The sequence below is a fragment of the Cetorhinus maximus genome, chromosome 11 (assembly GCF_964194155.1).
Source record: "Cetorhinus maximus chromosome 11, sCetMax3.hap1.1, whole genome shotgun sequence".
NCBI classification, from domain to species: domain Eukaryota; kingdom Metazoa; phylum Chordata; class Chondrichthyes; order Lamniformes; family Cetorhinidae; genus Cetorhinus; species Cetorhinus maximus.
The window spans coordinates 29,183,424-29,198,040 of NC_135889.1; the positions used below are offsets into that span (position 1 = coordinate 29,183,424).

General features: G+C 44.2%; 1 protein-coding gene across 1 annotated transcript in view; it reads right to left on the bottom strand.

The window, feature by feature from the left end:
* unc80 (unc-80 homolog (C. elegans)) overlaps positions 1-14,617 on the bottom strand; it is a 535,199-nt gene that overhangs the window by 23,005 nt on the left and 497,577 nt on the right. The window lies entirely within an intron of this gene.

Genomic DNA, 14,617 nt, shown 5'->3' on the forward strand with positions numbered 1-14,617 from the left:
TGGCTAGTTTTGGATTCTGACCTTGCAAGGTATGCTTTAGACCAGGGTTCCTAAGGTCACAAGGACTGAGACTGCAATGGCTGCCGTGGAGCAGCCTAATGCAACTCTTACAATAGACAACTTTGAGAGAACTACAACTCCCCGGCATGCTCCAAGGCGAGAGTCTGGCTTGTTATTGCAAGATCTGCTGGTGCCAGTCTCCGCTTTTCTGCCTTGAGTTGATACAGCAGAATTCATTATGCTGCCCTCAGGGCAGGGGTCCGCTGCAGCCTCTCCTGCTCCCTTGTTCACTTCCTCTTATCTCGGTGCCTCGCCCCTGAGCCCTTGCTCATAGTGAGGATTTGGAAAAGAAAAGCAGTGAATTGGGAGTGATGGTCGATGAGTGGGAGGGATACAGCGGGCAGTAGGGTCAGGGAGGGAAATGGCGAGTGGCAGATTCTGCGAGTGGGAGGGAAGCAGCAAGCGGCAATGTTGGAGAGGGAAGTGGTGAATGGCAGGGTCTGTGTTGGAAGCAGCATGCAGCAGGGTTGTGGAGGGAAGCGGTGAGCAGCAGTGTCGAGGAGGGAATTTGGGCCAAGTTCCGAGCCTTCAAAATGGTACTGTAACTCTCACAACTCCCCCTCTTCACCCCACTACCCTCTCACAACTCCCTCGCCCTCACTCCTCCCAATCCCCCCCAACAGCTTCACTCTGGGGTAAAAGCGAGATCATAGTGGGAAAAAGTTTGGGAAGCAGTGCTTTGGACACACCGGCTGCTATTTTCAAAGCTTCAGCCAATTAAAAGCCAGAGCAAGGAACAAGCTAGAGATAGCGAAATTGGTAGACATCGAGAAATTGGTAGTTATAGAGAAAGAGAACTATCTAGAGACAGCGAAATTGATAGAAATTGGGCTTGTGTCCAATCAGGATCAGTGTGTGGGCTCCTGACACTGGAGGGCCAATGAGATGCCACCCAGCAATCAATGGTTGGCACTCCCAGCAGCTGAGGTGGGAGCTGAGGATGTGAGGATTCAGACAAGTGCAGGGAAAGTTATTTTCTGTTTTAAACTGACAGCTGCCTGGCTAAGATCCTGAGCTCAACTGGAAATTTCAATCCCGCACCATGAGTCAGCCTCTTTCACAATGCTTCAGAGTCAGGATTGTTGTGGGGACCTGGCACAGAGGCTGGCAGTGCGAAATTGTATGCCTGCCTGTCTGCCTCCGATCGGGACCCTGACCTGTTTTTAAAATGCAGCCCATACCGTGAAAAGGAATGCAGGAGGTTGGTAAATTAACACATTGTATCCCAAAGTATAAATATGCCCATGTTTGGTGATACAACAAGGGTTCCCAATTTTCAGAGTCCACAGCAGAATTGGCAGAGGACTAAAAGCATATCACTGTCTTAAAAATAATGTATGGGATGAGTGGGCACAGTAAAAGGAGCAGTGCAAGAAAATGGAGTAGGGCTTCTAATGCGAAAGTTGAATGCTATTACTTTTGGGCCCTGGCTGTTTGGAAAATGAGCTTGGATAGTTTTAACCTTGTGGACGTGGGTTAGGAGCTCAAAATGGCCCATCATTTGATACAAATTAAGAATCTTATTGTACAAACTTAGCTGCTTTAAAAAATGTCATAGAAGTACACTGGGAGTGGTCTTTAAGGTGCCTTGATTCCAAATTTTGAGTTAAAGTACACTATTGAATCAGAGTAGTGGGAATTTCACACATTTAATGGCCCCATCCATCAGCCGGAAAGCTGTACCCCACTGTAACCATTTCCGGGAGCCCTGACGGGATTAAAATTCAATCAGGAGTCAACCGTCTGCCATCAGGGTTCCCGTGTCTTTAAAGGTGAAGAGTCTGCCTACAAAAGCTGCTGGCCAATCAGAGGGCTGGCAGCTCGGTCGGCAGCCCTTCAGTCCAGCAGCGCCACTGGGAATTGTGGCCACTGCTGGGTCTGCAAGAGGCCCTGGAGCAGCAGCCATAGCAGAGGCCTGAAAGAGGCAGACTTCAGAGGACCATTCAGGTAGGCCCTGGCACAATCTGGAGCAGGGGGTGTGTGCTCATTGTGGAGGGCAGGGCGGGGCTCTTCCAGTGGAGGGGTGAGCAACATTTGCCATGGGGGGGGGGCACTCCACGGGGCACAGGAGCCTGCCTCCACCGCTAGCCAGCAGCCAGGTCTCTGGGGCATACCTGCCCCTCCCCAGGCCCAAGTTGTGCTCCACAAGAGTGAGAGTGCTCAGTGTTGACACTGGGTAGAGCAGTGTTCCATTCTCCAGCACCAATTTCCATCACCTAAATGAACACAAAAAAATCACATCAAAATAAATCAAAAGGACATTAAATAAATTTCCATCCAAAATCTATGTAAGAAGCTAAGTATGAAAATTCAAATGAATGTTGTTAGCTTAGTTTGAAAAGTCCTCATTATTCATATATGCTGATTTTTATTGATGCTGTGGTCAACTTTGTCATTTTTAATGTTATCTTTTGTCCTTATGCAGTATCCAACTTGTCCCTTCAGTCATCTTCATCATCATCATTGTCTCCAATCTGGCTTTGTTTGATTTGTGAATTCTTGAAATGAGTTTACCCTAGTAAGTGTACCTACTGCTGAGTGAACACAGCATAACAGTGAAATGGGAAACTCACATCTATAGCCTTTTGAATTCTTTACAGAGAAAAAAACACAGAAATTAAAGTAATGGCAACTACTCATCTTGAATAATAGGTAAAATTAAATGAATAAAAATAAAACTATTTACCAATACCACTTCTGTTATTCTCTAAGGAAAAGCAAATAATGCCCCTTTATTAAAACCACATAAAAGCTAATTCAATGATTATAAAGAAAATGCATTAAAGTAAAAACGTAAAAATCTCTGACAGTGTAACTCTCCCTCTGTAATGAACTGGAGTGTCAGTCTGGATTACGTGCTTGAGTCTCTGGAGTGGGATTTAAACCCACAACTTTCTGACTTCCAGTGCTAACAATTGAGCCATGGCTGATATCTAATATATTGCTTTTCTACCCATCTTTCGAGTCTGAAAAGGCATTTATTTCCTGCTCCACTGTTGAAGCACTTAGACATACAGAAGAATGCCACTGACTATATTAATCTGTATGATAAAAATGTGTGTGCAAAGAGGCAAGTGCCATTGATTATACTAATTATTGTGTGGAATATGTTTGTATAGATTTGTATCATGTATGAAAATGTAAAATGTACATTGGGTTTCAGACTCAAAATGGTGTCTTATATTGAACATGCATTTTAATTAATTTATCCACAAATCTTATTACAAAATCTCAATTCCTCACTGTGTAAAACTGTGAACCCACAGTCTTCTGACTCAGATGAGAGTGCTATCAATAGAGGCAGGGCTGACACACCTCTGACATAATGAAACACTTCAAGACACTACATGGGAGAGTGTGGAGAAATCAAGCAAGAATAGAAGAATTAGAAGAGGAGACAAATAAATAACCATAAAGATAGGTTCTGAGAAGACTTTTAAGGGTAGGGAGAGAAAATTGCAAAAAGGGGAGAACGCACAGCAGAGCAACAGTCTCAGAGGATTGTAACACAGCTTCTGACACATAGGATTGGAAAAGATTGTGAAGATGATGGGATTCATAAACAAGAATGAGGATTTTGAATTCACAGCATTGTGAGACCCGAATTAATGATGATCAGAAAGGTGCGGTGAATGAGTAAGATTTAGCGTAGGGCAATTGCAGAGCACTGGAAAATTGAAGTTTATGATGATTGAAGGTAGGATGGCTAGCCAAAAGAGCATTGAAGAAATTGAGAGTTTTTTTTAAAAAGGTTTCCATGGCCGAGTACGCCATCATTATAAATATAGAAACTGACCTCAGGCCGGCAGATAAGGGATAGAGATGACATAGGCCAATTTCAGGGACCAGTGGCTTGTGCCTCAAAGGCACCTGAAAGATGTCTAATCCAATACTGGGTGAGGCTATTTGTTAAGTATCTTGGGAAGCTGCCTCAAAAAGGGCCTTAGACCCCTTGGAAATGCTAATGAAGGATCCATCGCCCATAGTTGAACCCCTTATGGAAATTGGGCTGTTTTGAACAGAGCAAACATTGGGCAGGCTCTGCTCAGGTTTTCCAGATGTGTTTGCACACTACTAATCAGCTGCCACCAAAAAGATGTTCTATTTTAAAGTTTAATGTGGAGCCAGGGGGAGTAGGAATGTTCTTCGCAGCTCCACAGTGATCCTAAGCATATCTGCTGGCTTGCGGCTGATCTTCTCCCATTCTTATTCTTCTGCAGGGATTTACATTTGGACTGCTGCTGGCGACATAGGAACATATGAATTAGGAGCAGGAGTAGGCCACTCGGCCCCTCGAGCCTGTTCCGCCGTTCAGTAAGACGCAAGTGTCCTGACACTTACTGCGTTCACTTCCTCCAAATTAAAGGTGTTGCTATTTGTACCGCATAGGTCCTAGCTATGCCTACCTTTTTGTGGGATTTGTGGATCAGGCTCCCTCCTTCACCTCCTTTTTCCAGTACATTGATGACTGTTTCAGTGCCATTTCCTGCCTGAACTGGAACATTGCTTTCAAATTCTATTTGTGATGTTTGTGTTTAATGTTTATGCTTTTTTTGTAAAAGGATATTTTAATTAAAAATAATTGTTACATAAAATCTGACAGTAGAGTGTGCTAAGTCCCAGATGTATTGCCCTCGGTGGAGAATAAGAAATAAAGGAACCTTCTGTTTTACATACAGGAAGTTGGAGTTCAGAAGTAGATAGCTGTGTGTGTATTCTTAATTGTTAAAAAATTGACAAAACACTTCAATTGACGACGAGGATGGAATCATCATTACTAGGGGCTTTAGAGGCTTTTGATCCACCTACTATGGACTTTGTAGTTTATGTCGAGCAAATGGAACAGTTTTTTATTGCCAATGAGATTGAAGAGGAAAAGCAGGCCTCAGTGTTTCTTAGTCACTGGAATGAAAAATTTCACTTGACTGAGAAATCTCGTTGCTCCTGACAAGCCAACAAACAAAAGCTTTAAAGAGTTTGTGGACGTTTAGAAAAAGCACTTCGATTCCAGACCAGCAACTGTTGTCGAGAGATTCAAGTGTCACTGACGAGAACAGCATGAAAGTGAGTCAGATTCCCAGCTCCTGGCTGAGTTGAGAAAATTAGCAGAACATTGTGACTTTAAAGGTTACTTGGAAGAAGAGTTGCGTGATTGCTTGGTTTGTGGACTAAGAAATGAAAGAATTCAGCGTAGATTGTAGGCAAAGCAAGAGTTGACACTGAAGAAAGTGTTAGAGATTGTGCAAAGCATAGAAATGGCCGAGAAACAAGCTGGAGATTTGAAAGCGCATTCTAACAATGCCGAAGTTAAAATAGTAAAGTCAGGGTATACTTGCTTCCAGCCACGTTAATGGAATAGGGCCGTAATGCAAAGGTCTGTAAGTGTAAAACCGCTGATTGTCGCTACTGTGTAAAAAAAGGACACATACAGCGAGCATGTAGATCAAAGGTGATCACAGTAAAGCAGTACCACCAAGAAAAGGGCATCACAAGGAGCACACAGGCAAGTTGTGCTTGAAAATAAACAGGCAGTTTAAAAAGGCGCATTACTCCAAATGAGACAGAAAATTAAACTAACAGTGACAGTGAAGAAGAGCAATTGTATTAACAGAATCACAGAATCTCACAGTGCAGAAGAGGCCCATTGAGTCTGCACCAACACGTGAAAAACACCTGACCTACCTACCTAATCCCATTTACCAGCACTTGGCCCATGGCCTTGAATGTTATGACGTGCCAAGTGCTCATCCAGGTACTTTTTAAAGCATGTGTGACAACCCGCTTCCACCACCCTCCCAGCGCTTTCCAGACCGTCACCACCCTCTGGGTAAAAACGTTTTTCCTCACATCCCCCCATAACCTCCTGCCCCTCACCTTAAACTTATATCCCCTTGTGACTGACTCTTCAACTAAGGGGAACAGCTGCTCCCTATGCACCCTGTCCATGCCCCTCATAATCCTGTACGCCTCGATCAGGTCGCCCCTCAATCTTCTCTGCTCCAATGAAAACAACCCAAGTCTATCCAGCCTCTCTTCATAACTTAAATGTTTCATCCCATTGCATCAGTCTGACCTGAAACTAGATGAAGGACTAAAAGTTGGCATTTCGTTAAATGGTAAAATGGTTGAAATGGAGATTGACACTGGAGCACCTGTTTCTATTGCTTCAGAGAAGACATGGGAGAAAATTGTCAAGAAATTCCTATTAGAGAAAACCCTCCTCCAGCTTAGCACCTACACTGATGAGCCTGTGAATATATTCAAGCTAAATATAAAGATCAAATAGCAAGGTTGCCACTTATCATTGTGAAAGGGGATCATCCATCACTTATGGGCAGGAACTGGGTAAAAGAAATTCGGCTGGACTGGAATAAAATAAACAAAGTGCATGTTGCAGTCCTTGTTAGACAAGCACACTGATGTCTTCAAAGAAGGTCTTGGAGTTATTAAAGACATTGAAGCCAAACTTGCTTTGAAGGCCGAAGCTTCTCCGAGGTTCTTCAAACCACATTCAGTTCCCTACTCAATGTGACAGAAAATCGAGCAGGAACTAGAACAACTTGAAAACTTTAGGATAATTGAGAAAGTTGATTATGCAGAGTGGGCAGCTCCAATAGTTCCAGTAGTGAAGGATGATGGGCCTGTCAGAATATGTGATCAGACTATCAGACTATAAAATCACAATAAATCCTTTCCTGGAAGTACATCAGTACCCACTACTGAAAATTGAGGACCTGTTCGCTGCTCTGAATGGAGGTGAATTATTCACAAAGCTTGACCTTTCACAAGCATTTTTGCAAATGCAGCTGAGTGAAGACTCCAGGAAGTATACAACTATCAGCACACACAGAGGTCTATATTAATACAAATGACTACCATTTGGAATTGTGTCATCACCAGCCTTATTCCAGCAGGACATGGAAAAAATATTGCAGGGCCTCCCTGGTGTAATCTGCTTCCAAGATGACACTCACTCATCACTCGGAAAAAACTCCCAACTCATTTACAGAACCTAGGCAGGGCCCTGCGTTGACTGGAAAAATACGGCATCCGCTGTAAGAAATCCAAATGCTCGTTACTGAAGTCCTCAGTGGAGTACCTGAGACATGTGATCGATGAACCTGCCCTCTCAACCTCACCCAGAAAGCTGGTGGCAGTGGTGAATGCACCACAGCCCAAAAATGTTAAGGAGCTTCGTTCGTTTTTGGGGCTTGTGAATTACACCCGCAAGTTTATTTCCAGTTTGGCTACCAAGGCAGCACCACTGAATAATCTGCTGAAGAAGAATGCAAAATGGTCACAAGCCTGTCAGGGAAGTTTCAAGGAACTCAAGCAAGAGCTCATTCTGCTTAAGTCCTGGCACATTTCAATGAAAAATTACCTGTCAGCCTGGCTTGTGATGCATCTGGATATGGTGTTGGAGCTGTCATATTCCACACATTTCCTGAAAGGCCCGTTGCATATGCCTCATGCATGTTGTCCAAAGCAGAACAAAATTATGCCCGAATTGAGAAGAAACCTCTTGGACTAATCTATGGAGTCAAGAAGCTCCACTAATAATCATATGGGTGTAAATTCATGTCAATTACAGACCACAAGCCTTTGACTAGTTGGTAGCCCGAAGTCACAAACCCTGGCACTTGCCACTACACGCCTACAAAGGTGGGCACTAATCTTATCTGCTTACCAGTATGAAATTACATTTTGTTGTACTGAGAATCATGGAAATGCAGATGCACTTTCTAGACTTCCGTTATACCACAGCTCCACAACTCGAAGTGAAGTCATTGCTTTCACTGTGAACCAGATAGACATGTTACCTGTTAAAGCTGATCAAATTTGATTTGAAATGCAGAGGGATGCTGTGCTCTCTAATGTTTACCTGTACACACAGAAGAGTTGGTGTGTACCTCAAGAAGTGACTATTGAGCTTAAATCTCACTATATGCATAGATTTGAGCTGACTCTGCAAGATGGTTGTTTGTTATGGGGAACCAGAATTGTTATTCCTCCAAAATTCCAAACACGAGTGTTAGAAGAACTTCACCTCAGTCACGTGGGAATCGTCAAAATGAACGCATTAGCTCATCTACATTTATGGTGGGCACACCTGGATAAAGACATCAAAGGCATGGTCAGTGTTTGCCTTCCATGCCAAGAAATGAAGTCCTCTCCTGCACCATTATATCCGTGGGCTTGGCTTGACCACCCATGGCAGAGACTTCATGTGGACTTTGCCGGACCACTTCTCAGACATACGTTCCTGATTGTGGTGGATGCCCGCACAAAGTGGCCTCATGTTATTCCCATGAAGCTGACTACTTCAGCAAAGACCATTGATGCTCTCCGGAATGTGTTCACTAATTTTGGATTGCTGGAGCAGATTGTGTCTGACAATGGCACACGGTTCACATCATGTGAATTTCGAACATTCCTGAAAAGCAATGGGATCAAGCAGGTTCTCATCTTGCCTTACCATCTGTCCTCAAATGGTGGAGCAGAGTGCTTTGTCCAGGCATTCAAAACAGTTATATTGAAGGGCAGATTGGAAGTTGAAGCTGAAGAACTTTTTGATGATGTATTGTAACACTCCAACATTCAACAACAGATGTATCTCCTGCTGAGCTAATGTTTGGAAGACAACTGCTACCAGAATCGATTTGCTGTGTCCGGATTTGAAAGGAAAGATTGGTTCAAGGCAACTTGATCAGAAAAGGTCACATGACACAAGTAAACCAGCTCATGAGTTTAATCTGGATCAGTCTGTTTGGGTCCGAAATTACTGTGGGACACCGAAGTGGCTCCTGGGAAGAATCACCAAATGTCGAGGACCACTGACCTATGATGTTGAATCTTCCTGTGGAATCTGGAAGAGACACACTGACCACATTAGAGAAGCCAAATCCAAGGAACCAAATTTCCAGGGATCTCAAGCCAGTGGAAGATTTCTGGGAAACATCTGCTCCAGTTGGTGAAACCAGTTGATTCAACTGACAAATCTATAGCAGCTGTAGCTGCAACTGTTGAACCTGAACAGAAACAAGTGGGACAGCAGAACCCTTTTCCATTTCTAAGCAAACAAACTGAGATACCTGAGCCAACACTCCTCTCTAGACCAAAGAGAATCTGCAAACTGCCTGACCGATTTGTTCCTGGCTAAAGGGGGAGGAGATGTGATGTTTGTGTTTAATGTTTATGCTTTTTTTGTAAAAGGACATTTTAGTTAAAAAGAATTGTTATATAAAACCTGACGTGCTTAGTCCTGGATGTATTGCCCTCTGGTGGAGAATAAGGAATAAAGGAACCTTCTGTTTTTCATACAGAAAGTTGGCGTTTAGAAGCAGGTAGCTGTGTGTGTATTCTTAATTGTTAAGAAATGACAAAATACTTCACCATCTTACACTCACCACCATATGGTTCATCTCTGACTCTTCCCTTTCTCAACTTCTCTGGCTTGGACTTTCACTCCTGAGTTGGCTAGCGGGAGTTGAAAAATTTCCCCCCTTGCCACACCTACCTCAAATGCAGTGCCCCAGATAGTAAGGTCTTTGTTCCGGGTGGTGTGGGTGTGGGATGCAGTTGTGGTCGCCTCCTCTGGAAGCAGATCAGAGGTGGCCACAGCGCCTGGCGAGTGCCGAGGCGGGCTGTTTAAAAGGACTGCCTCAATTCTCTGGGCCTTCAACCGCCTCACTCCACATGCCTATACATGTCAACTCATGTCAACCATGCCCCTAACTCACCTCAAATGGCTCCTCATAGCTGCCATGCCAACCCATGCCCCCAACCACCCAATGACCCCCTCATGCCCTCCATGCCAACAAATGTCTCTACCCACCCCCATGCCCCTTACAGACCTATGCCAACATAGTGCCAACTGATGACACCCCTACTCACTCCCGTGGCTCCTTGTAGTCCCAATGCCAACTTAGTGCCAACTCATGACCCCCACCCGCCATCCTTTGCCCTTACTCCCTCCATGCCAACACACACACAATCCACAACTGGAAGACCTCAGGAGCCATGTTGAGGTGAAATAAAATGAAGTTCTAAATATCTATTACAGACTTCACTATTTATATATATATATATAAAAACAAAACACTCCAATTCATGAACACCCAATCAATACATTTAAATCCTCTCAATTACTTAATCCCTTACCAAAACAAATAGTTGTATTCAAAACTCCACATCAAAGACAACTAATCCTTTAATAATGTTTTTGAGTTGTCAATCAAACTGTAAACTTATAACTCCCTACTGTAATAATGATAGGTTATGGAAAGCAATCAGACAGTAATAATGCTATAAAGATAGCACTTAGGGTTAAGTCAACAAACAGTGATTGAAACTGCTAGAAATGATTTTTATCAACTCTCAAAGATGAAGATAGGTTACACACAAATTTGGAGGATTCATTTGAATAGCCAGGGTACCCCTTTGGAGAGGTAAGGTACCCCTTTGGATAGGGTCCTGGGACACCTTTAGGAGAGGTAAGGCACCCTTTGGGAGAGTTAAGGCACCCATTGGGAGAGTTAAGTCACCCTTTGGGATTGTTAAAAGTGAACATGATTATGCACTTCTTATGCATAAACTCATTGAAACTGTCCAGCTGTCAAGGAACTGTTAAAGAACTGTCCAGCTGTCAGATTTTTCCGGGAAGTGTCAAAGCTGTTAAAGAACTGTATAAGGATACTGGATGACTTGGCATGGAGGGGTTAAGGGCAAATATGAGTGGGGGGACATGGGTTGGCATGAGTTGGCACTAAGTTGGCATAGTGGGACTGGGGCAATGGAAGTGGATAGCGGGCACTAAGTTGGCAGAGGGAGTGTGAGGGGCCTTAGGGGGTGGGTGGGGGGGTAGGAGTTGGGATACATTAGTATGGATTGAACAAAGGGAGTGTGAGGAGGTGGTAAGGAATAGAGCTGTTTTTTGATTTATTATTATTTTTTATTTTTTTAAACACAGTGCAGGGGCACAGAGGCAGGCCTTGTGCCCAGCCCCCCTCCGCACCTGCTGGCCTGTACATTCATTCCAGGTTTGCCCTTCCTAACTTCTCTTTCAGCCTTCCTACGCACAGACCAAAAATCTGACCCATGGGCAGTCATTTCCAAAGGTCAGGTTCGCCAAGCCGGAAAATCTCCTGACTCTGCGAATCCAACCTAGGGCTGCTGATTTTTTCACTTTTTCAAAAGCTGGTCATTTAACTTGACACCTTGATAGTTCTACAGGCCTTGTCAGCCCTTCAAGAACATTAATGACCTCTTTAAGGATTTGTAATGCCCACGCTGCAGGATAAGACCCTTGCTGCAGTGAAAAATGGGGTCTATTTGAACTCAGCACCGAGTTCAAATGGCCCTTCTGAGTTCATGTTTCCCACATGTGGTACTCTGGTTTTTGCCGAAAATGGGGATGGGACTTACGGATCCATCTGCCACTTCGGATTGCAGCACAGCCTTGACATCTCTGTGAAAATCCAGGCCTCTGCCTCTACTTCCAGGAATAGGCCAATCAACACAAAAAGCCCACTGACTCTTACTGCTACCTTGATTACATTTCCTCACACTTTGCTTTCTGTAAGGATTCTATTCCATTTTCCCAGTTTCTCCATCTCCTTTGCATCTTGTTCAGGTGATACAACCTTCCGTACTAGCTCTTCTGATATGTCTTCCTTTCTCCTCAGCTGAAGATTCCCTCCACCATGATTGATGGGGCCGTTGACTGTGACACTTCTATTTCACATGCTTCTGCATTCACCCCTGACCCTCCTTTCCAGAGCTATGATGAGGTTCCCCTTGCACACCACCAGCCTTTGGATCCAATGGATCAACCTTCACCAGTTCCAACACCACCAGTTCCAACACCACCAAACACTTCCCTCCACTCACTTTCAGCACTCCCTCTACAACACCCTGGTCCACTCCTCAGTCACTCCCAACAACTCCTCCCTTTCCACGACACGTTTCCATGCAAGAACAGGAGATATGACAGCTGGCCTTTTACCTCCTCCCTTCTTGTCATCTAAGGCCCCAAACACTCCTTCCAAGTGAGGCAGTGATTCATTTGTACTTATTTCAATTTTGTGTGCTGTAATCACTGCTCAAATGTGGGTTCCTCTACACTGGGGAGACCAAACACAGACTGAGTGACCACTTTGTGGAACAACTCCATTTAGCCTTCAAGCATGATCCTGAGCTTCCAGTTGCCTGTCATTTTCATTCTCAATGTTGCTCTTACCCTGACCTTTCTCAGTGTTTCAATGAAGCTCAATGCAAGCTTGAGGAACAGAATCTAATCTTCCATGGCACCTTACAGTTGAGTTCAACAATTTTAGATTTCAACCTCTGCCCCCAATTTATTTTTTCATTTTTCTTTGTAGGTTTTTTTCTCTCTTGTTTTTCCTTTATTTCCTTTTCTTTGCTTTCAGACCGCAGCTATCCAGCATACTGCCATGCATGCCTCCTCCAGACACATCTGTTGTTTCTTTACTTGTCCTACTACCACTCCCTCTGGCCCTGCACCATGAAACCCTTTGACATTTAGGGTTGAATGCTCATTTTGGTGCAGGAAACAGGGACCAGGACTGTCTCCGGGTCCCCAACCCGGCCCTGGAGTGCTCCTTAACTGGAATGGAGACAGGTTCCCTGTTCAGTTAAGGGACTCTCCAAGCATGGGGAGACAATCAGAAGTCTTTAAGCTTCAGAGAAACAGCCAGCTGCAATGAATGTAAGAATGTTTCAACATGAAGCTGCCCTCTCAGCTACTTAAAAAATTAAATAGTTGAGAAAGCAGCCAGGAAACAACTGTGGGTAGGGAGGGTGGGGGGGCATGGGGGAAATCTCTCTACAGGATGACCTTTCAGTGCACACCCACCTCAGCAGGCAAGGAGGGCCTGTAGGCCTGCTTGGAGTGTTGGCACCCTGGCCTGCAGCTGAGTGCCAGCCTCCAGGCAGCATTGCCTTGGGAAACTGAAAATCCTAATGAGCCTAACTGACTGGCTGTCTCTTGGGGGCTGGCAGCCCAGCTGGACCTGAACGATCATCGACCAAAATGGCCAGTGCCAGGAACGGTGTCGGGAAGCCGGTGCGCTGGTTGGTTCTGATATTTCAAGCCCCATCTGCCCCGTGGGTCTGAAAATTCTGCCCTTAATCTCTCCTGCCCTCTGAACATGACCTTCAATTTTGTTCTTCTTCTCCTTTTAGTTGCTCAAAATCTAATATATTTTTAACTTTTCCCAGTTCCAAGAAAAGGTCACAGACCTGAATCCTTGAGGTGGATTTCAATGGGGGTGGGGGATGGCGGCTGTGTGTATAGGTCAAAGGAAAGCCCACCTGCGCTTAGCCAGCGTGGGGCATTAATTGGCTTAAGAACATAAGAAATAGGAGTAGGAGTAGACCACATAGCCCATCGAGCCTGCTCTGCCATCCAATACGATCATGGCTGAACTTGAACTTCAATTCCATTTTCCCACCTACTCCCCATATCTCTTAATTCCCTGAGTGACCAAAAGATCTGTCTATCCCAGCTTTAAATGTATTTAATGATGGAGCATCCACAACCATCTGGGGCAGAGAATTCCAAAGGTTCACAACCTTTTGAGTGATGAAATTTCTCCTCAAATGATTGGCCCCTTATCCTGAGACTGTGCCTCTGTGTTTTAGACTCCCTGACCAATGGAAACAATCTCTCAGTGTGCACTCTGTCCCTTCAGAATATTGTAGGTTTCAATGAGATCGCCTCTCATATTCTCTGGAGTTTAGAAGAATAAATCCAACTTACTCAGCCTCTCATCACAGGACAACCCCCTCATCCCAGGGACCAATCTTGTGCACCTTCACTGTACCACCTCCAATGCAAGTATATCCTTTCTTAAATGTGGAGACCAAAACTGCACACAGTACTCCAGATGCAGTCTCACCAAAACCCTGTGCAACTGCAGCAAGGCTTCTTTATTCTTATACTTCAATCCCCTTGCAATAAAGAACAACATGCCATTTGCCTTCCTAATTTCTTGTTGCACCTGCATACTAACTTTCTTCATTCCTTGTACCAGCATACCCCAGCCTCTATGAACACAACACGTACAAGTTTCTCACCTTTTAAAAAATATTCTGCTTTTTTATTCTTATGACCAAAGTGAATAACTTCACATTTTCCTATACTATACCCTATGTGCCATCTTGTTGCCCATTCACCCAACCTGTCTATATTTCTTAGCAGCCTCTCTGTGTCCCCCCCCACAGCTTACCTTTCCACCAAGCTTGGCATCATCAACAAACTTAAGATACATTACTCTCTGTCTCTTCATCTAAGTCATTAATATAGGTTGTAATTAGCTGAGGCCCCAGCACTGATCCTTGTGGCACTCCACTATTCACAGCCTGTCAACTTGAAAAAGCCCAGTTTTTTCCCACTCTCTGTTTTCTATCCATTAACCAATCCTCTATCCATGCTAATATATTACCAACAACTCCATGAGCCCTATTAATCTTTTGTGTGGTGCCTTATCAAATACCTTTTTGAATCCAGGGTATACCACATCTAAAGGATCCCCTT